Source organism: Haemorhous mexicanus, chromosome 16 (genome assembly GCF_027477595.1).
Source record: "Haemorhous mexicanus isolate bHaeMex1 chromosome 16, bHaeMex1.pri, whole genome shotgun sequence".
NCBI classification, from domain to species: Eukaryota; Metazoa; Chordata; class Aves; order Passeriformes; family Fringillidae; genus Haemorhous; species Haemorhous mexicanus.
The window spans coordinates 15,491,832-15,517,227 of NC_082356.1; the positions used below are offsets into that span (position 1 = coordinate 15,491,832).

General features: G+C 49.6%; 1 protein-coding gene and 1 pseudogene across 1 annotated transcript in view; both read right to left on the reverse strand.

Moving 5' to 3' along the window:
• The window catches only part of LOC132335009 (zinc finger protein OZF-like), a 150,578-nt pseudogene that overhangs the window by 124,282 nt on the left and 900 nt on the right, over window positions 1-25,396 (reverse strand).
• LOC132334808 (hydrocephalus-inducing protein-like) overlaps window positions 1-25,396 on the reverse strand; it is a 119,560-nt gene that overhangs the window by 59,087 nt on the left and 35,077 nt on the right. The gene's annotated exons all lie outside the window — the stretch shown is intronic.

Sequence of the window (25,396 nt, forward strand, 5' to 3'; positions counted from 1 at the left end):
ACTGTTCCTTAAGATTCAAGCATTTCTGTAATTTATGGGGTATTCAACATGACACTGGTATTCCTCACAATCCTACTGGTCAGGCAATTATTGAGCGTGCTCATCAGACATTCAAGGGCATGCTGCAGAAACAAAAAGGGGGAACTACAGGGTTATCCCCTGAGGAAAAAACAGCTAAAGCTGTCTTTGTGCTTAATTACCTTAGAAAAACAGGAGATAGGGAAGATCCACCTATTCTTGTGCATCATGCCCTCACATGTAATCCCAGTGAAGAATTGCCTGGTGGTATTAAGGTCATGTTCAAAAGCCCAGAAACAGGGATGTGGGAAGGACCGGCCACAGTAAAACTAATAGGCACAGGTTATATGTGCTTACCTACAGATAAAGGCATTCATTGGATCCCAGCCAAGTGGGTAAAGCCCTATCTGAAACCACTGTCATCAACCCATGCTGTGTCCAGAGGCACAGGAGAATTGGTGAAAACACTGACTCCAGATAGCCCTGAATCCACTTCTTCAACACCTGACAGCTGAACACCAATCAGAATCTCTACCAAGTTTGCTGGAGTAGGCTGAGGAAGTACTAGCAACTCCACATAGGCTTAACATACACAGGTTAGATGTAAACAGGCTCCATTTACTTTCACTTCCATCACAAGTTGGAAATCAGAAGGAAGAGGCTTGCTATCTGCATGGTTGTGCATGCAAGCTGTGGCTTAAGGTTCATTATATAAAGTGTAACTTAAAAATTTGGTGACAAGATCATCAAGAACATAATTTAGCCTTGGTTCGAGAGAAAGAGCAAAAATTTAGGCCTGTTTATCGCCAGCCAGGGGCTATGTACAAAGCACAAACGTGACGGGACTGCTGTGGAACGTGCCTTGAGCTGTTTTACTTTTCAGCATCAGTCTCATGACATGGTTCTGACAATGGGAAGATGCCAGCAGCTCACATCCCAGGCAGCAGAAAAAGAACTTAATGTCACAACTTACTTTATAACTTATTTGACCAATCACACAAAGCAGAAGCATATTGACAGTAGTTCTATCCAACCGCTATAAGCACACGTACCTTTGGTTAAAACAATGCTGGCTTATTTCGAATACAATGCTTGCTTGTAAGCCTTAAAACACAATGCCCAGAGCTCCATTATTAAACTTCAAACTTCCTAATATCTTGCTAGATAAACTTTTCTGCAGCTTATGAAGTTATCCTAGACAAGCGTTAATACACAGACCATTGTTCTATTTGTCCTTGCTTTTCTACTTTTTCAATAATTTTTCTGCTGACCTATCTCATGGCTCCTGCTTAGCTGTAATCACAGTTCTGCTGTCTCCGAGGCCTGCCTTTTGCAGCTTTCCCAAAACCCTTTGATTTTGTGTATTCGCACACTATTAACCTAATGTGCAATAGATGCTCTAACTACCTTAACACCATTACCCCAAGAATAGCATTAGCTAAATTCTTAGGGAATAACTGGGAGAGATATCAGAGTTTTCTCCAGGATGTATCTTTGATAGAAACACATGAGCAGAGATTGTTACTGTGGGTGCAGTTTAGACTTGCTTTCATTGCTCTAGTAAACCAACTTGTACTAGGGAGCAAAATAACAGCTACTGAATGTGGAGTGGGAATAGCAATACCGCAAATACATCGCGTTAGTGAGTGGGAGTGGGAGCAGGCCAAAGCGTTTTGGGCAAAGCGCAGGCACGATCGCTGACAACAGCATCAATGGCAATAGTCTGGCAGATATTAACAATGTTGCTGAGTGCAGTGATTAAAGAAATGCAGGAAGTATTCAGTATAGAGAAGCAAGATACCATGTGGGTTCCATGGGCTAACAGAACAGGGCAAGAATCTTTTTGCTTATCACTAGCTACCCCTTCGGATCCATTTCATACCTGTTTCATTGGAGTTCCCTTCGACTCAATGGAAGAATTCAGAAAATGGACCAGAGCTCAAATTTATGGTAACTTAAGTAAGGCCTGGTCAAATTGGTGTTCTAATCAAAATGGAATAATCACAGAAAATTGGTGTGCAAACCAAAAAATCCCTAGAAATCCTTTAGGAGCTCAGGCATGTACAATCACTCAAAATGTAAATACTACAGGCCAGGAACACAGGTGCTGGATATTCTGGGATCATTCCCAGGAAATTCTTGTTTTTTCTTTGAGTACTTCAAGGGCAAAGAGCCGATTAGGGAAAGGCCAGGTAAACCCAGAGATGATAGCACTTGGATATCTCCTGCTTCTTTGTGGTATTACAATACCACGGCATACTGTGCCAACTGGACACGGTCTGTGCCCCTAAAAAAAAAATCAGCAAGGATGTTGCCTCCTGGAGTTTTTCTCATTTGTGGAGATAGAGCTTGGCCTGCAATTCCTCAGAAAGCATTAGGAGGACCATGCTATTTTGGGAAACCGACCCTGTTTGCCTCTAGCATTCAACAGATGCTTAACATCAGGCACAAATTCCAAGGTCCAAAATGTAGTGTGCATTCATTAGGCTCAGGCTGTAAGGGTAATGTAGAATTGTGGAATAGGCCTTCGGTTATACTGGCCTCACTTTTTACATCAAGAGTAGCCTCATCACAGGCCCTTACACAATTAAAACCATTAACTTGTAGGACAGGAAAACAAATTAACATTACATCTGCAATACTGAGTGAGCTTACCACTGATGTATGTAGCATATGCCACGCTGTGCTACAAGACAGGGCTGCTATAGATTGTTTGTTGTTAGCACAAGGACATGGAGGTGAGGATTTTGAAGGGATGTGTTGCATGAAGCTCTCTGACCACTCTGAATCTATTCACAAGAAACTGTCACTGCTTAGGGGGAAACCTGAAAAAGCTCACAGCTGATGAGAATTCCTTTGACGAGTGGCTAAAATCCTGGGGAATACCAGGCTGGCTCAAGGACGTAGTATGCTTTGGCATTATGATACTTTGTCATCTTTTTTAATTCTGCTTATAGTGCCTTGCTTACTACGATGTGTGCAGAAACTAATTGACCGTGATTACAAACCAGTCTGGCCTGCGCAAAAACAAAGCCGGGGAAATGTCATGGATTTTTTGCAGATAGAGGAGTTTTTGCAGGACAATGGCCATATTCAGCCAATGCACAATCCAGCCTGCTTGGGATAATGGACAATGGACACGATCACAAACAAGAATGGACATCTTCAGAAATTGGGTCGGTATATCCTTGAAAAAGATACAAGAAGAAGAGTCGTCTGGACTCAGCAAGTTTGTCAGTGAGCTTGGGAAAGTAAGAAAACAAGACAGTTCATGGGTGAGGCAGAAAACCACAGCCAGACGTGTGAAAACTTAGATGATCCAATCAGCATCCTATTTTAGACGCGTGAACAGTTAGGTCTAACCAATCATGTATTAGCTAGAGACGCGTGGACAGTAGAGAATTGTTATAAATATAGTCATTTTAGGGATAATAAATTCGGCTTCACTGGATCATATTGGTTATGGTGTGATGTCCCTGAACCTCCGCATCCCACATTTTTCCCGCCACAGAGCCCCAGTGTTTCAGCAGCAGATGAGAAGAGACCCTCAACATGCCAAGGTCAGCTGGAGCAGTCAGGTGGCCCACGGGAGGCCAAACCAGCCAGACCTGTTCTGTGTTTCCTTGGTTTTATGGGCCCTGTGTTATCAAAGGAGTGCCTTGGTTCCATGGGCTCCCACAGTCTCACAACGGACCCCAGGTTCCTTAAGATTCTGCAGTGTCACAATGGCCCCAACAATTCCATGAGGCCTTGCGGTGTTACAAGGATCTCTGTGGTCCCACAGGTCCCACAATGTAACCTGACTCCTCTTTTCTATGAGCCCTACAGTGTCACATTGGACCTTTGGACCATGGGGATTTGTGGTGTCACAATGGTCTCCTTTGGCTCCACAGTGTCACAGTGGACCATTGATTACAGGCAGCCTCTCTGTGTCACCCTGGAGTTTTGGTTCCATGAAGACCTGCAGTGTCACAATAGTCCCCCTTGGTTCCTTAGTGTCACAATGGACCACAGATGACAGAAGGCCTCACAATTTCACAATGGCCCCTTGTTTCCATGCAGCCCTGCAGTGTCACAAAGGCCTCTTGCTTTCATGAGGACTCACAGTGTCACAATGGTCTCCTTGGTTCCATTGTGGCCTACAGTGTCAAAATGCTTTGCTTATTCCTTGGGGCCTTGTAGTGCCACAGCAGTCTCCATGATTGCATGTGTCCCCTAAGTGTCACAACAGTCCCCTGGTTCCATGAGGCTGTGAAGTGTCTTTATGGTATTTCTATGGTTCCAAGTCTCCATAAGGCCTTGCAATGTCACAATGGACCTTTAGTTCTGTGGGGTCTCACTGTGTCACAATGGCCCCTTGGTTCCATGACACCCTAAAGTGCCATAATGGTCTCCACAGTTCCATGAAGCCCCACAGTGTCACAATGGACCCTCGGTTTGATGGAGCCTTTCAGTGTCACAATGATCCCTACATTCTATGGAGTCACACACCATCAGTACAGTCCCCTTGGTTCCACAAGACCCAGCAATGTCACAGTGATCTCCATGATTCCATGAGTCTCCGCAGAAGACCCACAGTGACGCAATGTCCCTTTAGTTCCATGGGCCCTGTGCTGGTGCATTCTCCCCTCCTCTTCTCAGGCCATCCTGCCAGCTGAGAAATGCTCCTTGGGCCTTGGCCTTGGCCTTGGCCGACAGCCCCTGGGCTCAGCTCCTCTGCAGCTCATTGTCTGCCCTAGGCGCTGCTGCTGCCCAACCAGCTCCTGGTTTCTTTAGGAGCAGCCCTGGGTGCTGATTCTGTTCCCTCCGTGGCACAACATCCCTGTTCTCACACTGCCAAAGAAAGCTGCTGATGCCAAGTGTGGCCAGGATGAACCATTGCTGTGACTGAAGCCCTTCTCTTGGGGCCCTACAAACAGCGCTCCAAAAGGAGCCCCTTGGAGCTCTCCTGGGCCAGCCACCTCCCTCTGAGTGGGGCCTCTCCCAGCCGGGAACTCTCCTATTTGCTGCACTAGGGGGATCCCCAAACAACGACAGAGGCTGGGCTGATCCCCCCCACTCCTCCAGCCTCAGCCCTTTGTCCGCTGGGGAGATGCCAAATCATCCTCAGGGGGCATTTCCCTGCCCTCAGGGGAATTTCTAACAGGTGCCTTGCACTGACTCTTGGTGTCTGTGTGCACACAGGAGTGCCTGTGCTCAGGGAAATGTGTCAGAAATGCTGTTCTCTGAGGGGTTTGAGTGCCTTGGATAGTTGAGCCAGTCAGGCCTGTAAGTAAGGGTGAGTCACAAGTTGTAAGCTAAGTTAAATGCTGCAAAGAATTGTTCTTTTTCTAAGCTGTGAAGTTTAATATAAGCTAAGTCGAATATTGTGAAGTGTTCTTCCACTGTGAAATCATTAAGTCCTTGGTTATAAGTAAGGTTAAATACTGTTAAGTGCTGTTCTTTTGCTAAATGCTGAAGTCTAAGGTATCAGTCAAGTCCTGTTAAGTTTGAGCACAGTTTACCTTTTGGGGCCATATTCCTTTTATCTGTGCCCTCACTGTCCTTTCAGAACACACACAGGCACACAAACACAGATAGTTCTTGGTTCATTTCTGGCTTCATTGCCTGGATTTTTTTGGGTTTTGTGGTTGCTTTGTCCTTGGTGTGCCTGAAGTGTCCAGTCAGGAGCAGAGTGACTCTTGCCAAGGAACTCTATGGTGCTGTTGCTTAATATTAAATCTTTTTTATGCAGATCCCTTGCTGGAGATTTTTTAAGCGCTCTCAGCCCCTCATTCGTAACAGGGTGAAGGAACCCTGGCCCAGGCTCTGACCCTTGGGGGACACGGGGACATTGCTGGGGGATCCCTGTCCCCATGTCCCACCCCCTATGGCCTTGGCCCCCTGTCAGGCTCTGGGATCAATCTTGTGGAACATCCTCTGGGGGTGGCTGCGGCGCTGGGGGCGGGGAGACCCGGGGGGACAGGAGACCCTGCTGACCATAAGCAGCGTAGGACTGCTCTGGGGGGAACTGTGATGGGGGCCAGGGCAGAGTCACCTCCCCAATGACCTCACACAGCCCCTCTAATGTCACACAGCCCCTGTGATGTCACACAGCCTCCTGCGATGTCACGGCCCACACTGGGATGTCACAAAGTCCTCTCGTGATATCACACAGTGCCCTGTCATGTCACACAGCCACCTTCGATGTCACACAGCCTCCTGTGATTTCACAGCCCACTCTGGGAGGCCACAAATCCCCCCTGTGTTGTCACAGAGCCAATGCTGGGATATAGCAGGCGCAGGGCCGGCTACGGCTCCGTGGAGGGATGTTTAGAGATAGGTATTTGCTGAGTCATAGGAATTGAACCAGGAGTCCTCACTCTGGTCCTCCAGGCCTGCTTATCTCTCTGTGACCCCATAGGCTAGTTTCCCTAACCCTTACAATTGGTCAATTTTCAATCCTCCCTAACCCTATAAAAGAGGCTGTCTTGGCCCATTTCTTTGGAAGAGCAGCTTCAAGACCCTTCCTGAGACCCTCAGAATAAACCATCGTGGAACTCTTGGCTGCCTTCTCCTCTCTCTTTTCGTCTGCCTTCCAGAAGCCCCAGCCAGCCACAGCCCCTACGAGCAAGCTAAGAGCTGAAATCATAAAAGAGCTGATTTTCACTAAGAGCTGACAATCACTAAGCTTGCTAGGGGCCACGGCTGAGCTGCAGTTTGGCCTAGGGCACCCCAGCCTCCAGAGAGCTGAGGTATCCGGCCTTGAGACTGCTTGCCTGGGGCACTTTCCCTACGAGGGACCAGCTATCCGGCTAAGAAGCTAGCCCCTGTGGTTTCGTTTTATTTTACACTGGGCTATCACTCTGTGATGTCATTCAGCTGCACTGTGATGTATGCAGAGGACACTTTGTGATGTCACAAAGTCACCCCGTGATGTCACTGTCTGTTCTGTGATGTCACAGCCTGTTCTGTGATTTTACTCAGACACGCAGTGATGCCACAACCCACTCTCTGATGTCACAGAGCCACCCTCCATGATGGTAGAGTCTGCAGTATGTCCTCAAACTCTATGATGTCATAACCACCTCTGTGATGTCACAACCCCCTCAGTGATGTCACACAACCCTCTCTGTTATGTCATACTGCCACTCTGGAATGTCACTGCACACACTTTGATCTCCCAGCCTGCTCTCTGAAGTCATACAGCCATGCCATGATGTCACAGCTTGCTCTGTGATGTCACAGAGATCCCTCTATGATGCTCTTGCTGCTCAATGACCTCACACAATAAACTCTGTGATGTCATAGCCCAATCTGTGACCTCACACAACAAACTCTGGTCTGTCACACAGACCCTTGCTGACATCACAGCTGCTCTGTGCCTCTATGACACAGCCACAGAGGTGCCGCTGTGACACAGCCCCCTCTGGGACATCCCACAGCCCCTGGCAGTGCTGAGCCCCTGTGAGCTCTGTCTGTGCCCTGCTGGTGTCCCTGAGGTGCCCTGGTCGTGCCCCAGCCCTGCTGGGCTGTGCACAGGAGCTGCTCCTGGGCAGAGCTGTCTCTCTGCAGCACTGCCCTTGCCAGGAGCTGCCTCTGGGCCAGAAGCCTGGCCCAGCTCAGCAGCACAGACACAGCACAAGGACTTGAATGACCCTCTGGGGCTTTTTATGCTGTTTGCATCTGACTCATCAGTCCCTCAGAGTGTGCTCAAAACCTTCTCAAAAACTAAAAGTCAGATTAAAACACAGAAGTTTTTTTAAAGGGTTCATGGGTCCGATTGAAGGACAGCACTGAGAAAGTGTCCCCAGGTTGCAGGTAGGGCGGAACACTGGTGGCAATGACGAGAGGTGGGGACATCTGTTGGAGAAGATGAAACAGGAAAGCCTTATAAATATGACTGTCTGGCAAAAGATTCTGAGAATGTAGAAACTATAAGCGAGATTGAAATGAAAGCAAGCTTTGAGATACCTTCATTACTGAACAACTGGAAAACAATGGCGTGGCCAGCTGAAGGTAATCCCCTTTTGATGAAACAATACCCTCTGATTGCAGACAGGTGCAAGGGTCAGAGCAGACCCTGCTAGTTTAGCAGAAGGGGCCCAAAGAGTAGTTTTTAGGGTTTAAAATGTAACAGAGTATGGTAATTATTCTTATAGGCTGTATGTAAATATTAGAATATTTGTATCTTGTATTAGATTGGTTAGTGAGGATTAGAATATTCAACACAGAAGATTTATTGTATTATAATGGGAACCTCGCTCTCTCATCCTCTTTACTCCTCCTCACTCTCTCATCCTCTTTACCATGATCCTGCCTTCTCTCTCTTTACTACTCTCTTTACTTCTCTCAGGCCTGCTCCGAGCTGCAGCTGGCAGCTCCAAGCAGGGCCCCTGCTCCCACGCCCGTTGCAATGAACCGCAAGTTCCACGACCTGGCTTCAGGCATCTCTTGTATCCATCCGTCCTGACCGTCCTATCCCCCGTCACTCCTACAGACAACGAAGAGAAGGGTGTCTCTGATGCTGAGCAAACCTACACCTCTGTCCCTGCAGGCTGTCGTCATCCCCCTCTGTCCCATCTGGCTGGCCCCTTCCTCTGCTGACAGCTCTGCCTCCTGCCTGCCTCCGCCTGGCCACACAAAGCCTTGGGCTGCTCCAGGCTTCTGCTGGGGAGCATCTTGCACCACAGCCCTGCCCTGGGAGGGAAATTCCTTTCTGCTGGTGCCCAGTCTGGGCCTCCCCAGCTGCCCTTGCTGCCATTATTTCCTTCTCATGCCTATATCCTTTATGAAGAAAAGCTCCAGCGTCTCTGAAACCACCCTTCAGCCCCTCCCAGGCTACTCCTGTGCTGTCCTCAGTCTCTACCCTACTGAGCCCAGAGCCCACAGTCTCTACCTGCTGGTTATGTCATGAGGCCTCCAAATCCCATCTTGGGGAATTCTTGGGTACTCTCCAAGGTCTGTGTAACTGAAAAAATAGTGACCTGAGGTATTTTCACCCCAATCTTACAGTGGCAGAAGAAGGGTCAATATCTCTAAAGTGAACTAGGCTGGATTTACATTTGTTAGAAGGAGGAAATATTTTACAATGATGAGAGTAGAACAAAACTGCAACTGTTTTTCCACAGAAGTGGATGCCCCATCCCAGGAATATTCCAAGAGCAGGAGCTTTGTGCAACCTGACATAGCGAAACCCCATCCCCTTCCAAGGGTGGAATTCCTTTTGTGCAGGTTCTCTGCTGTGCTGGGTGACCTCACAAGGCTTCTGGCCAGAATGTCTGCTGAGGGCAGCCAGCCTGCTGCAGTGGCAGTGACCTCACAGCCATCACCATGGCAGCCCTGTTCCCTGGGCCTCGTTCTCCCTTTTCCTCTGCCCCTGCCTTGTCTCTCCTGGCATGAAGGGTTTTGCCATTAATATCTTGTCCTCAAGGTGCTGGGGCCAATTTCTTCCCAGTCAGGCTCCTGGAGCACAAGTGGCTTTTCAGAGCCCAGGCAGAAAGGAGCCCTGAAGCAGCAGCTCTGCAGTGGCCACCGGGCTGGGTTGCCAAGGGAGGCTTCTGGCCATGCCCTGCAAGCAGCTGCTGCTGCCAAGGTGCCTTTGGTGCCTCAGGCTCTGCCTGGCACAGCCCCAAGCACCGCACTCTGCACTTGTGCCCGAGGCCTTCCCTGTGTTGGGGCTGGCCTGGGGCTTTTCCTGCAGCAGGACCTGCCCTGCTCATGGCACAGGAAAGGCAGTTCCTGCTGGAGCTGGGGGCTCTGCCTGCAATGGGCTACAACAACTCCAGCAAGGCCCTGGTGACTTCAAAATTGCTTCCTAGAGCAGAATATTCTAAATGTTAGAGCTCCTATGCTGTGGAGGAAAGAACTCTGAGCAAGATCTTTCTGTCTAATCATAATCAGAATCAATCAGAGCTGTATTTCTAGAAATCTGTCTGGTATTCCATCATTAATCCTGAAGGACAAGTTGCATTAAAGTTCATTTCCACCTGTCCAATCTTTTACACGTTTGACAAAGTCAGGGGCAGGGATTGGATCCAGCCACTCCCAGTCTCTTGTCTACTAGAATGAATTTTAGAAGTCTAGGGGTTCTGCAGGTTACTGGGGTTCTGGGTGGCTGCTGGGTGTCATTTCTTCACCTCATGACTCAGCAGGAGTTTCTGCAGTGAAGAAACAAAAGCTTTTGCCTGAAGCTCCCACTCTGCTCATGACAGGAACCCCTGGGAGTGTCTGGGACATTCCAGCTCTTTGGCAGCCTGGAGTCTCCTGGCATGTCACCATGGAGCTCCTGTGAGTGCCTGTGACAGATCAGTGCCTTTGCAGCCCAAGATCCCTGGGATGTCACCATGGAATGGCTGTGACTGCATCTGACCACAGGGCTCTTTACCATCCCCAGATGCCCTGGGAAGTCTCCATGGAGCCCCCGTCTCTGTGTATGACATTCCAGCTCTTGAACAGCCTGGAGATTCTTGGAATGTCCCCATGGAACTCCTCTGAGTGCCTGTGGCAACTTGGTTCCTTAGAAGGCAGCCATCACCAGGCTCCACTGCAATGGTCAGTTTCCATGGCAACCATCACCAGCCTCTCCGTTGTTATGGTCAGTCCCCTGGCAGCTTCATGGAGACCCCATGGCAGGGGTGGTTGCCATGGACACCAGCTCAGGCTTGGAGCCCGAGTCCATTGCCATGGCAGCCATTTGCAGTGCCATTCCCAGGGTAATGGGATCCCACAGACCTGGCTGAGTTGGGAGCCATCAGGATCCTCGAGTCCAACTGCTGGCCCTGCACAGGACACCCCAACAATCCCAGCCTGGGCCTGGCAGCACTGTCCAAATGCTGCTGGAGCTCAAAAAGCCCTCCAGCTGGGACCCTTCCCTGGGGAGCCTGGGCAGTTCCCGAGCAACGTCCGGGGGAAAAACCTTTTTTCTGAGATCCAACCTAAGGCTGCCCCGACTCAGCTGCAGCCGTTCCCTCCAGTCCTGTCTCTGGGCACCAGAGGGAAGAGGTTCCCACAGCCCCTGCCAGGGGCTCACTCCAAAGGCTATTGCCATGGCCACCAGGGCTGGGACCAGCTGGGATGCTCGGTCTCCATGGGCTGGGGTTTAGGAATGGGATTCCCCAATTTCCTGTTCCCACTAAAACCGAGCTGTTGCTCGCTGCCCTCTTGACTCCCATGGAAAGCACAAAAGACAAAGATACTGGGCTGAGATAAGAACAATTTACTGGGAACAGCAACCAGATAGGGAACAAACAGGAACAGCAATAACACTGATAACAGAAGGGATAAAAAAACTATTTGCTGGGAAAACTGCAACACCACAGACTGTCTCTTCCCAGCCACATCCTCCCTCCTGCCTGGAAAGGACAGCCTTCTCCTCTGGGGAGAGAGAGAGTCCCTTTCCTGCACCTGGCAATGACCTGGGGTGGAACTGAATGTAATGACACAGCCATGGCCAGACCATCATATTTTGGACCCACATCATGTCATTGACGAGGGCAGGAAAAGGGACATGTGTCTTCCCAGCATGGATGACAAAGAACATGGGTCACCAGGATTCTTCCCAATGTGGCTCTTCCAATGGGGAATGAAACTGGAGCAGTGCACAAAGCTCTTCCTGCAGTCAGGGCATTTGCAGGGCTTCCCTTACTGGTGCCTCCGTTGGTGTTCGGTCAAATGAGAGCTCCGGGTGAAGCTCTTTCCACATGTGCAGCACTCGTAGGGCCTCTCCCCAGTGTGGATGCGCCGGTGGGTGACGAGGTGGGAGTTTTGCTTGAAGCCTTTCCCGCAGTCGGGGCAGCGGAAGGGCCTCTCCTCAGTGTGAATCCGCTCATGCAGGAGGAGATGGGAGCTGGTCTGAAACCTCTTCCCACACTCAAAACACTCGTAGGGCCTCTCCCTGGCATGGATGCGTTGGTGGATGACAAGGTGTGAGTTTTGCTTAAAGCCCTTCCCACAGTCGGGGCAGCGGAAGGGCCTCTCCTCTGTGTGAATCCGCTGGTGCAGGATGAGATGGGAGCTGATCCGAAACCTCTTCTGACACTCAGGACACTCATAGGGCCGTTCTCCGGTGTGGATCCTCTGGTGGACACTGAGGTCAGAGCTGCAGCTAAAGCCCTTCCCACACTCCCCACACTTGTAGGGCCATTCCCCAGAGTGGATCATCTGGTGGCGCATCAGGTGATTTCTCCGGCTGAAGCTCTTCCCACACTCCAAGCACTTGCAGGGCTTCTCCCCATCGTGAAGCTGCTCATGGTCCACCACCTCTGAGCACTGGCTGATGCTCTGTCTCTGTCCACCTTCCTGGCATGGGGTGGGTCTTTGCTCCTCAGAGCATCCTGGGCTGGGTTTGGAGCCCCTCCTCCTGCGGGACCTCTGGGGCTTTTCCTCCCCAATGGATTCCTGCACAGTAGAGCTGCTCAGAATGGCCTCTTCCATGAGGTTCTGTGTTGGGGATTTGTCCTCTCTGGTCTCCACCCTCAGCTTCTTTTCTGGAGGAGGAAGGACAAGGACACGATGGGATTTGCCTCTGTGCCACAGGGAAGGGGAAGGACATCCCCCCAATGCATCCCCATCAGGACGGCGTTGGCAGAGGGGTTGTCCAGCAGCTGGGGGCCATGCTGGGTTGGGAGATGGAGCAGGGGAGAGGGGGAAAGGGGCACAGACTTCCTCCTCACTGGCCTTGGTGTCCTGGAGCATTGTCTTGGTTTGAAACAACAGGTGTCTGCTAAGGAAGGCAAGAGCCTCCCTTGAAATGGAAAATGCAAACCTTTCCCCTCCAAATTATTATAATTTTGAACTTAAGGGTGTCCCAGGCAAAAAATACGGAATAGGAAGAACAGGTATTGACTAGAAAAAATGTTAAAAATAAAAATGCAGTTGTACAAAACAACCTCACTCACCACGTCAGAATATGTTGTGCCACCCTGTGGGTCAGGGTGCTGGTAGCAGTCCTATTCAATGGTGGCTTCAGAGCTCCTGCAGTGACAGATGTGGTTCTGTTGGGATCCTCTAGAAGGGTGGAGTTTTCCTCTGAAGGTCCAGTGGTGGTGGTGTTTGGCCTCGTGTTTCTCTGGGAAGTCTGTGGAGAAGAAATCTGCTTCTTTGAGAATCTAGTTGGAAAAAGCTGGCTGTGGTGTGCCAAGACTGAGCTTATATCCAGGTAGGATAGCTTGGCTCCTCCCCCTGGATGGAGCATCTCACAATGGGATGATGGAATTTTTATCAGTCATGCCCTGACATTCAATGGGCCATTAAGAGAAGATCTTTCCCAGAGGGAGGATTGGTTGTAGAAGAGATAAAGAACACTGCTCAATTAACAGATGATACCTGCCCCACTTCTAACAGATGGGAATTGATGACACACCCCCAGCTACATCCCACAACCAGGAATCTTTGTCTTCTTCACAGCCTTCTCCTCGATGCCACCAACAATTGGGAATGGAAAATCCTGGTTTGAGGAGAACAAGGGCTGAGTACACGGAGATTGAAGGTCCCTCTGCCCAAGTCCATCTCTAGAAGTCACCAGCCATCTGGGCTCCATAAAACCTCCCAAACACCAAGATTCAGCCCTGAAAATACCTCCCAGGCGTTCCCTGTCTCTGGTCTCTGCCCTCTGGTCTTCAAGAGTTGCCCTCTGTCCCAGCTGCTGCGGGTCACGCTTGTATTGGGGGTTCCCTTGTGAGAGTCTGGCTGAAATATCCTTCAATTTGCCTCACAGCTGTCATTGAGAGACCACTGAGAAGACCCCCCCTGTCTAAAATCTTTGGATTTGTAGGAGAAAGTTACACCAAGGCTCTGAGGCCTGAGTGCATTGCTAAGTTATTGTTTTCACAGGTGTGTTTTCTGCATGCTATACTGAGCCCAATGAGAAGAAGGGGGCACTGTGCCCTTTTTTTGCAACAGTAGCCTCGGAAGCTGTCCCACGTCTTGGCCTGTCTGGACTTCTCCTGAGTTTTGGCTGGTCCCCCACAGAAGACCCCTCTTGCTTGGTGGCAACCACCGTGACAGACAAACTGAGATGACAGAAGCCTCTCCACCTGAGAAAAAACCTGAGACATGAAATCCCCATGTGAAAAGGCCTCCCTGGCACTCCCCAAAGACTGAGACTGAAGACCCCAGCCCGGGGGAGCTGCATGGGGGTAGGCGAGCTGACCAAAGCAAGATGGATGTTGCAGGTGCGGGCATTGGACCACGAAAACAATGGCCCTTGCCCACTGAGATATGGACTGTGTGTACCCTTTTCCAAATACCATTCTTTTTACAATAGATTCAGTTTCTAAATAATCCCCCTTCCCCCCATTGACAAGTGAATAATTGGAGCCAAGATGGACTGCATCTCTGAGATCTCCCCAGTGTAACAGGCAGATCCTCGACTGGACTGGACCCAACGACTTCGTCTCTACGTTTGGTAGCTATATTCTCCTCTTTCTCTCTCTCTCTCTTTCTCTATCTTTTTCTCTCTCTTAATCCCTCTAGCGCATTTTGCTGTGGTCATTCAATAAAGGTGCATTTGTTTTGATCATAATTGCAAACCCCCTTGTACCGTGTTGGTTTTTGCACCCTGAGATCCCTTACGAACCATCACGAAACCCATCTGTAGGGGTGGATCGTGACACCCCTTTCTACTTGGTCCCTGCCCTCCCCAGGCTACTGCCAGTCCCAAGAATCGAAAAGTTCCCCCTTTTCCATTTCCCCATTAAGGGATGCTGGGGGGGTTTTGGGATCCTAGGGTACCTTCTCTCCTTATTATCTGCTTTGGGGTGCAGGAGATCCAAGGAGTCCCCCCTGCCCCTCTCCAGGCTCTTGCCCCCTCTCTGAGTCCCCACTTTGGGCTCCTGGGAACACAGAGCTCTGCTCCTCCAGGCTGCCTCTGCTGGCAGCCACCACCTGGATCCCCCAGTGTTTTCCACTCAGCTTTGGAGTTCTATATTTTCCAAACATCCCCCCAAAAGCAATCCAACCCAGGCACCCCCCAGGATACCTGGGCCAAGCTCCCCCTACCCGGTCACCTGCAGGATGGGGGCTTGATGATCCCATGGGTGGGGGCTGCAAATTCAGGAAGTGCTTGACCTTGTGGTTCTTTCTGCTTTCTCTGATCCTTGTTGGTCTCTCTTCTTCCTCTTCGGCCCGCTCCTCCTCTTCCATCCCTTCTCCACATCCTCCCTAAGCCCACCTCCTTCTCCTATTTTCATCCCTTCTGGCTTTCCTTCTTCTTTCCTCCTCCTCCTCCCCCAGGAGCAGTGACACCCTCCGTGCCCTGTTCCAAAGCCCTCGCAGCCCGCGGGAGGACTGGGGATGGAGCTGGGACAGGTTGGAGCAGGGCTCTCGTCTGTTCCCACCCGCTGGGGGCAGGGGGAACCCGACCTGGGGAAAAGGAGAGGCAAACTGGGGAAACTGGGGGCTGCACATCCAAACTGGGGCTTGCTGGGGACCCTGGCTGGGGACTTCCAGCCCTTGGGGCTCTATTCAGGACATCCAGGAGGGGCAAATTCCGGGAGGGCTGGGTGATCCCAGGAGTGGCATCACCGGGAGGGATTGGGCTGTACTGGGATCCTACTGGGATCATATGGGCAGTGACTGGGATTGTACTGACATCATACTGGGATCATCCTGGGAGCAGCTGGACCCAGGCCAGGGGAGACTGTGATCACAATGAGGTTAATCAGATCATACTGGGATCATACCAAGATCAGAGTGGGATCATCCTGGGACTGAGTAGGAGCCTGTGGAGTGCAATTGAGACCTTGTTGGAGGCAAATGGGATATACTGGATGCAAGTGGGATCATGCTCCGTGTGACCAGGAGTAGCTGTGAGCAACTGGGATCATGCCAGGAGCAAGTGGGAGAAACTGGGAGTGACTGGGTACACGCTGGGGGTCATTGGAAGCAACTGGGCTTCTACTGGGATGAAATGGAATCATGCTGGAAGTGACTGGGAATATGCTGGAAGGAACTGGGATACACTGGGAAAGACTGGGAGAGACTGGAACAAAAGTCAGGGTGAAAGGGAGCGAGTGGAACCATGTGGGGCACAACTGGTTCATACTGGCAGCAACTGGGACCACACTAGTATAGCATATGGTAGAGATAATTCATGCTATATATGTGTATAAAATACTGTAACATCCAAGTTATGGCTTTGACCACCCTGGCGGGAGCAGAGTCTTATTTCTATTTAATTAGTTCCTGGACAACGTTAAGATAATATCAAGTCTATTAACGTATGAATGAAACCTTCCCGGGCCATGGTTGCTGACTTCCCTGAAATGTCTAAGGCACTCACGAGGACCTGCACCTGGGAAGATTGGTCGGCGCCACTCTGCTACATGTGAATGCAGGCTCTTCCAAAGAATTCAGACAACCATCCAGACATCTGGACTGACTTTTGTATATTTCTGCACATGTATAGCCCCAGCTCTAGATGTGAAGGGACACAAAGGAACATTCGGTCATTTCTGCCTCAGGCAGAATAAACTGTATATAAGCTAGCTGCATGAAGCAGTCGGGGTGAACCACTGGGGAGACGCTGACACTTTGTCGGTCGGATCTCAGTTCACCCAGCGACGACACCTGGGGTTGACACTGCCTTAGATGTGGTGGTTTTTCAAAATTCTATTTTTGTTAACAATCTAATAAATCCTTGTTAAAATTTATTATAAATTTGGCTGCCGATTTGATCATTTACAACACTAGGATCATCTCTGGATCATACTGGGAGTGACTGGATTAACACTGGCAGTGTCTGAGAGTGACTGGGAACACACCATGCACATCATCCCTAGACTGAGGGTGACTGGGAGCAACTGGGCCCACTCTGGGAGCACGCTGGGAGCAAACGGCATCATAGTGGCACTGACTGGCTTGATGTAGCTGAAGGCAACTGGGACCATACTGGGAGTGATTGAAAGTAACTGGGATTATGCTGGGACCATACTGGGAGTGCAGGCATGTGACAAGGATCATACTGATACATAAAATTTCAGTAGTCAATGCAAATTTTATTTCTATACCTTTTATTTGAAGAAGGCGAACAAGCAGTGCTGGATGGCGTGGGAGTCACTGCTCACTCACAGCACACACCACTTACAAATTCAGTAAAGTATATAGACTGTTTTTAAGCCTACAAAGCATTTTCCAATGTGCTTGGTTAGTACAAATTAGTAAATATCAATTAGCTGGAATCAGCAATTTCATAATCTTTCCAGGTGCTTGTTGCTTTCCTGTCCTTCTTGTGCTCGTCTGGAGGGAGGCCCCTTTACTGGCATCTGCTACATGATTTTGTTAAGCTTTATATTATACAGAAGCATTTAGTCGCATTGCAGTCCCCATAGCTTTACCACAACTTCCTCTATTTTATTCTAAGCATCAGTCATCTTGCTATCTCATCTCTTTGCTTTACCATCCTTCCCCTATTTCCAAGCTTTATTGGGCTATAGAAAGTTTCAAAACCCTTCTTTGTGTCTATCCCAAGGAATGCATCCATTTTCGACTCAGCAGATACAAGCATTAGCTGATTCCATTGCTGATTGACACAAATCACAAAAACATTTTTCACAATATTGTGCACCACATTGCTGATGGGGGAATCTACTTCCCTTTCCTGTAGGGCATGTAGAATGTGCTGCTGGCTTACAGTGGCAAAAGCCTTGGCGATGTCCACAAATACAACACCCAGGGGTTTCTGTTCTCCTTTTGCTGACCGAATTATGGTTTACAGGAGTTTCAGGTTTTCAGAGCATCCCATCGCTCTTATGCTCTTGCCCCTCAACCCTCTTTGCCTCGGGTTGAGGGGCAAGCCTTGGTCAGTTTGGCTGTTAAAATCCTGGAGAACAGTCTTAGCAAGATGGAACTGATCGGGATGGTTCTCCAGTTGTTAATGTCCTTTAGGCACTCTGGTTTGGTCGACTAAGGAATCAAAACAGTCCTGCAATCCCTCAGCATGTCCGGGATTTTTCCTGATGGGAACCATAAGCTGAAGATCTCCCTGCTCCGGGAGTACTCTGGATCCATCTTCTTAATGTCTCTTAAAGTTATCCCGGACTGGGAGCTGAGTTTTTGCTCATCTCCTGCATATTTTTCTCCATTCCTTTTGCTGTAATTAAGTCTCTGAAAACACTATGGTCGACTTTCTCATTAATTTGGAAGTTCCCAAGGTTATCAGATATTCCAGGTGTTTCCCATCTGGCTTTAAAAACTGAATAAAGTTCACTGAGAGGGATTTCACAGGACAAATACTCTATGTCATTCAGGATCATTTTAGCAAGCTTTCCCCTATCTAGATGGAACAGGTCCTGGAAGTGAAAATAATGACTTTTCTTCTTAACTGCTCTTCTTTTCCTCCACTTTTTAAAAGGTCTTGTTGATCCTTTTTCCTAGGTCCCCATTTTTCTTTTATCTCTCCTTGCTGTTCTTACCTGGCTGATTGATTCAAGGCATCAGAAGCATTCATGTGCTGATTGATTGTTGATTGCATCTCCTGGCCATCTAGGAAGTGCTTGAATGCCCAAGGGAAGGTGTTGATTGTCCCAGCTGATAGCCATTCCCTGAGGGTTCTGAGATAATGGGCCTGCAGCTGCCCCTCCCTCTGGCAGTTGCTGTTTCCCAGCTGTTTGTTATCCTTATCAGGGTGGTGACTCATCTTGGCATCTGTTTTCCTTCCAGCAGCTGGTCTGCCAGGCATCTGACTCCTCCCAAGATCTTTGTCCAAGTCCGTTCTCAGGCCCACAGCTGCTCTCCTGGTTTCATGACTCATCCCAGGTTCCTCATCTGCATCCTCAGCTGGTTTCTTGGGCAGCAATCTCCTTTTGTCCCTGATTTGTTTATCTGTCTTGCTTCTGATCTGTGTCCTGCAATGAGTTGATTGATGCTTTTGTTCCACTCAAACTGAGCCTCCAATCTTATCAGTAGTTCTTCCTCCTTTTTAGTCCAGCATCTTTTGTGGGGTCATCAGTTGGAAGTCTCTTTTGGGTGGGAAAAAGCAACCCTTTCCTGATTTCTAACTAATGCATCTGCCAGTCTTTTGTGTTGTTCCAAACCAATTTTCATCTTGAAGTCCCTGCTGCATTCCTCATATATCCATTCCCTGCCTGGAGCCATTTCTCTCTTTCCCTGCATTTAGGAAAGTGACAAACAATATCATGATCATTACACTTTTTTTTTCCACATTAAGCACACTGAAAACAAGCCTTCCTTTACCCCTGGGCTACCCTCAGATATTCAATCAAGCCCAACACACAGTTCACCTAGGTACCACAGCAATTCCATCGTTCTCCACTCTGTGACTCCACAGATGCGGCCGCCCCAGTGTCCCCCTCTCTATGACACAATGGCAATGGCATCCCCAGGGTTCTCCTCTCTGTGACATGACATCGGTGACAATCCTGATCTTCCACTCTTTGTGAGATCACAGTTGTGGCAGCCCTAAATCCCTTCTCTGTGACACCACAATAGTGGAAGCCACAACGTTCTCCTCTCTATGACACCAAAGCAGTTACAGCCCCAGTGTTCCTGTCTCTGTGAGAACACAGCTGTGACACCCCTATTCCCCCTCTCTGTGACGCCACAGAGGTGGCACCCCAAACATTCCCCTCTGTGTGACACCAACACACTGGCAGACAAGAGAATCCCCTCTTTATGAGAAAACAGTGGTGGCTACCCAATGTTCAAATCTCTCTGAAACCACATTGGTGGCACAGCCAACATTCCCCTGTCTATGAAGACACAGTAGTAGCAGCCCCAACATTCCCCTCTCTGTGACACTGCAGCTGTGGCAACCCCAACATTCCCCTGTCTGTGACACCACAGTAGTGGCAGCCCCAGTGTTCCCCTCTCTGTGACACCAAAGCTGTGGCAACGCCAATGTTGTAAATGATCAGATCGGTAGCCAAATGGATAAAAAAAATTCATAAAAATTTATTAGATCGACAACAAAAATAGAATTATGAAAAAAAAAAACCCCACAGCTAAGACAGCGTCAACCCCGGGTCTCGGCGCTGGGTGAACCCTGGAATCAGCATCTCCGTGGTGGTTCACCCCGATTGCTTCCCGCAGCTGGCATATATACCATTTATTCTGCCTGAGGCAGAAATGACAACAGACTACTGTATGTCCCTTCATATGTATAACTGGGACTATACAGATTCAAACATATACAAAAGTCCAGAAATCCAAATGGCTCATCTAAGCTTTCCGGGGTAACTTTCTTCAACATGTAACAGGGATGTCACCGATTTCGATGCAATCTGTCCAGGTGCAGTCTCTGGTGAGTGCCTGGCATTCCTGGGAAATTGGTGCTGATTGCCCAGGAAGGTCGCATTCACAAGTTAACAGACTCGATGCTATCTGAACGATGTCCGGGAAATATTTGCATAGACTTGGCTCCTGGCCAGAGCAGCGGGCAACCTGATTTTATCTGGATGATGTCCGGGCAACCTGATTTTATCTGGATGATGTCCGAGAATGTTTTGAATAAAAAAATACTCTGCCTTTGGCTTATGATGGTCAGAAGCAGATGTCGGATCTTTATAATATTTTATACTCCCATATAGCATGAATTATCTATATTATATACTACGCCCTTCCATGGTGCCCCGGCTGTGGGAGCTGTTCTTTAATCCCTTCAGGGCCAAGCAGCTGCAGGGCAGAGCTGGCCCAGGGCTTGGGCTGGGCTCTGGCAGCTCTGGCAGGGAAGGAGCCTGGGGCCACAGGAGCAGCTTGGGCTGGCACAGCTCCAGCAGCAGAGTGGTGGGCAGGGAGGGAGGGAGGCAGTGCTGAGGGAAGCCCTGCTGCAGGGCAGATGGAATAGGCAGAGCAGGAGATCTTTCTCCTTTTTAATGTCTTTATTAAGCGATCAGCTCAGGATGGGGGGAGGGTTTGACAGGTCCACAGTTCCCTGCCACTGCTCCCAGCAGTGGCTCGGAAAAGGCGGAATGTGCAGCTCTGTCCCCTAGGGGGTACAGCCAGGAGTCCTGTCCTCACGAGGGCAATGGGGGTATACCCCGGATTCGGTTTAGTTTGCCGGTTCAGGAGTCGTGGACCTGACTGACTTTTCTTGTAACCGGGGCGAGGGGCGACCGAGGTTTTCAGCGTCTCTGCCGGCTTCAGACCTCGCCTCTGCTGTCCAAACACCACCTTGACCTCTCAATTCTGCTTTGGCTCGTCTCTTTTGGGGTATTTTCCGGGATTTGGTGGGGGTCCCGTCCCATTGCAGTCTGGGTTTTGAGATAAATTTGCATGTCTCCTGAGATTCCCCCTCCCTTCCCACCATCCTGGGGGGTTGTTATCCTCTTGGCAGCAGGCAAGGGTGGTACTGAAAAAAAGAATTCTCCACAATAGAGGGTTAATGACGATACTCAACAGGTGATTACAACATTTAACCAACAAAAGAACTCTTGGGCAGCGATCAGTTCCCAGTTTAACTTTAAACTCTGCAACCCTTTTCTTAAAAAAAGGGGTAACTCTTTTTTTACTCATAACAGCAGATGTGGCACCTGCCAGGCCTGCCCTGCAGGGCAGACACTGCCCTCAGCAGCACAGCTCTTGTGTCCCCTCCAAGCCAGCACAGCCCTCAGCCCGGGGGCTTGGGGCCCCGAGTCCCTCCTTGGCCAGCAGAACAGCTCCAGAGATGAAGAGCATCTCTCCGGCCATGTGCCCATTCCCTGCTGACCAGAGCCTGAGGGCCACTGTCCTGCCCTGCTGCTGCCTGGCAGGGGCTGGGCAGGGCTGGGCAGGGAAAGGCTTTTCTTCAGGCCTGGCTGTCTCTCCTTGCCTTGCCCAGGTGCTCCTTGCATTGCTGAGGGTCTCTGGAATGGCAGTTCCAGCAGCAGGGTCAGGCCCAGCCCTTGGGCTCCTCCTGTGCAGGCTGAGCACAGCAATGGGGTGTCCCAGCTCCCTGCGCTCAGGGAGCTCTGGGCAGGGCAGGCTGGGAGGCTGGCAATGAGCCAACTCTCTTCAAGCAGTGCCATGGACAGGACCCTTGGTGTGTCCTCAGGATGCCATCCAAGCTGTGAGCTGCCTCCAGGTGACACTGGGGGACAGGAGTGTCCTTGGCCAATGTGCAGCTGAGACTCTGAGAAAAGCTGAGCCAGTTTGCTCTGCTCTCAGCTGTGTTGTTAGCGTTCAGGAACACATAATCACGGAAAATGATTATATGCAGGTGCTTTTATAGAAGAGCTCTGGGTGTCAGGAGTACAAACCCAAATCTGACTCCGACATGGGTTCGGGATGAACATGTTTTTATATTCTACCATTATATAACTTTCATGTTAATTATTAAACTTATATTGTTCTATTGTATGCATAGATTTCAGCCAAGCATAACCTCCTTAGATTAGGAACATACAGTTTCTCATGGTTCTTCTTATGATTATACAATAATTAATTTTAATTACTAAACAATCATCACATCTAACAATTATATAATTTATCATACTACTTACGCAGGTGAAATGCAAAGCTTAACATTTCAGAGTTTTATCTTAACATTTTTCCAGGGCCCCACTATCAGTGTCAGGCTGATTTTCAGGGGAACAAAGGGATTGCCCTCGATCTCAGAAAGGGCAGCTGGGGACAGATGGAGTGAGACAGATGGGACAGAGCACCTCCCCTCACCCTCCCCTGAGTTACAGCCAATGCTCTTGCTTTGCACAGATCTCTCTGATCTCCTTGGGCACAGCAGTGTAGTATATGATGTAGATAATTCATGCTTTGGAAATTGTATGAAAATTATAAAGATCCAACCATGCATCAGACCCCCATGGCCAGAAGCAGGGCTTTTCATTTCCAAAAGATTTCCCGGACTCGCCCAGATAAAATCATGACCATTAATGAGTGAATGAGTCTTTCCTGGGTGATCAGCGACCATTTCCCAAGAATGTCCAGAGCATTCACCGAACAACACCTGGGAGAGATTACATCGAAAAGCAGCGATGTCCTGGCTACAGCTGAAAGGAAGACAATTCCAAGGAGCCCAGACAGCCATCCAAGCCTATGGACTGACTTTTGTACGGGACTGCATCTGTACAGTTCCCGTTATACATATGTAGGAACTTACAGAAATCTTAGGTCATTTCTGCTCCAGGCAGAATAAACTGTATATAAGCTGGCTACCTGGAGCAGTTGGTGTGACACTCTGGGGAGAGTGACACTACATCGGCTCGACCTAAGTTCACCCAGCGTCAAAGTCCGGGGTTGACGCTGTCTTGGCTGTGGCCGTTTTATAATATTCTATTTTTTTTGGTTGTCGATCTAATAAATTTATAAAATTCTTTTTTATAAATTTGGCTGCCGATTTGATCATTTATAACAAATTTGTGACGGCCCAACGTGATCTGATATTGGGGTTCAGGAACCCCTTTTCCTGCCCGGGGGGTGCCCCGCTGGTTTTAGCGGCCTGGACCGGAATTGGATTTTGGAACCAACCAGATAAAAAAAAAAAAAAAAAAAACCCCACAAACCGGAGCCGCGGGCAATGATTGGAGCCGCGTGCTAACAGAGCCACAGCCAAGGGAGATAAGGGCCCATTCTCGACTCAGAAAGATCTAGAGAGATGGAAGAAGCCAGTCAAGGGGGAAGCAAGAGGTTCTGGTTCGAAACACATGACACCTGGGGCTTGGGAAGACTCAGGGGGAAACCGGTCATGTTTGGGATCGGAAGGGGATAAGCGAGCCTGGAAAGGTCCAGAAACTTACACGCCTTCTGAAACCAGAGAAACAGGTGAGAAAGTCTACCTACAAGTCGACAGGGTGGTCAACTGTCCGACTTGGTCAGGCTGGAGACTTTTCGTGAGCCGGGAAACCCGACATTGGAGAAAGGATTGGGACTCGAGACGAAAGTCCCAGGAAGACAACAAAAGGTAAGGAAATTCGTAACCTTCTTTGAGAAAATGGGGTTGGGAAAAAGCAAGGGACACAAGAAAACTCAGGAGAAAATCCCTCAAGTCCCCGGGAGAGTGTTACCAGAAATACCCCAAGACAGCCCTCTGGGGTGGATGCTGGAACACTGGGATGAGAATCCACAAAGGTGAAGAAAATCCAAGGAAAAAATGATTCATTTTAGTATGGAGAAATGGGGAGGGAGGGAAATCGGACAGTACGTGGTTTGGCCAATATTCGGCACATTTGAAAGTTGGACCTGTGAGTCTTTGACCACGTGAACGGTCGCAGTCCGCAGGACCCGGAGGAAATCGAGTATGCAGACACGTGGAGGCATGCTCGCCTGAGTCTGTACCCAGTGAGAGCCTCCTGGCGTGCGGCGAAAGCAGGGAGGAAGTGAGAACCATTGGAAAATATTCCACCACCTTACCTTGTGGCTCCACAGCAGCCAGGTCCCGTGCTGGCACAAGTGGCGCCAGGAATGCCTCCTGAAGTGGAGGTGCCGCAAGTCCAGGCGATTGCATCACCACCACCACCAGAACAAGTGGCAGCATCCGCTCCCCCACATGGCCACGCAGCTGCAGAGCAGCCGCAGCCACAAGTATCCCCGAAGGTCGAGGAGAAGGGGGCGGGTGTCCCCAGAGACGACTCTCCCCCAGCACGCCGAACTAGGAGGAGAACGAGGAGGTCGACCGCGGGGGAAAGTGGGGATGAGGAGGAAAAACTTGGTATCTCTATCCCTTACGGGAGGTACCGACGGCCCCAGGGGTGATTGGATATGTCCACACCCCGATTGACATCAGTGATGTAAGGGCGTTCAAAAAGGAGATGGGAAAGCTGATAGATGACCCATTCAGAGTAGCAGAGAGGTTGGATGAATTTTTGGGAACAAGCATTTACACTTACGAGCATCTCCAAGCGATCCTCAGGTTGTTATTTATTAACGAGGAGAGAGACATGATCCGGTCAGCTGCGATCAGGGATTGGGAAAAGGGGAACCCAAACGAGGGGTCCAGGGAGGAGCGGTGGCCGAACCAAAAGCCGTCTTGGGAAGCCCAGACAGAAAAGGGGTGAGATAAATCTGAGAAATATGGTGATTCAAGGTATCAGGAAGGCGGTACCGAAGGGGCAGAACATGAGCAAAGTGCTCAGGGAATGCCAAGGGAAGGATGAAACAATCACGGAGTGGTTGGAGAGACTCCGGAAGGGTTTGAGGATGTATTCAGGGGAGGACCCTGATTCCCTGGTGGGGATGGTGTTGTTGAAAACTCAATTTGTGGCAAAATCTTGGGAAGATATTTGGAAGAAGTTAGAGAAAACAGATGGTTGGCAGGAACAAGAGTTGCAGGAATTGTTGCGTGAAGCTCAGAAAGTTTCCATGGGCCGGGATGAGGAAAGGCAGAAAATACAGGCTAAAGTCCTGGTGGCAGCGGTGAGAAAGGCTCAGAAACAGGAACAGGAAAAAGATGCGGTGAAAAAGGCATCGACAAAGAAGACAGGTCCATCTCAGGCTCAGGACAAAGATTCCG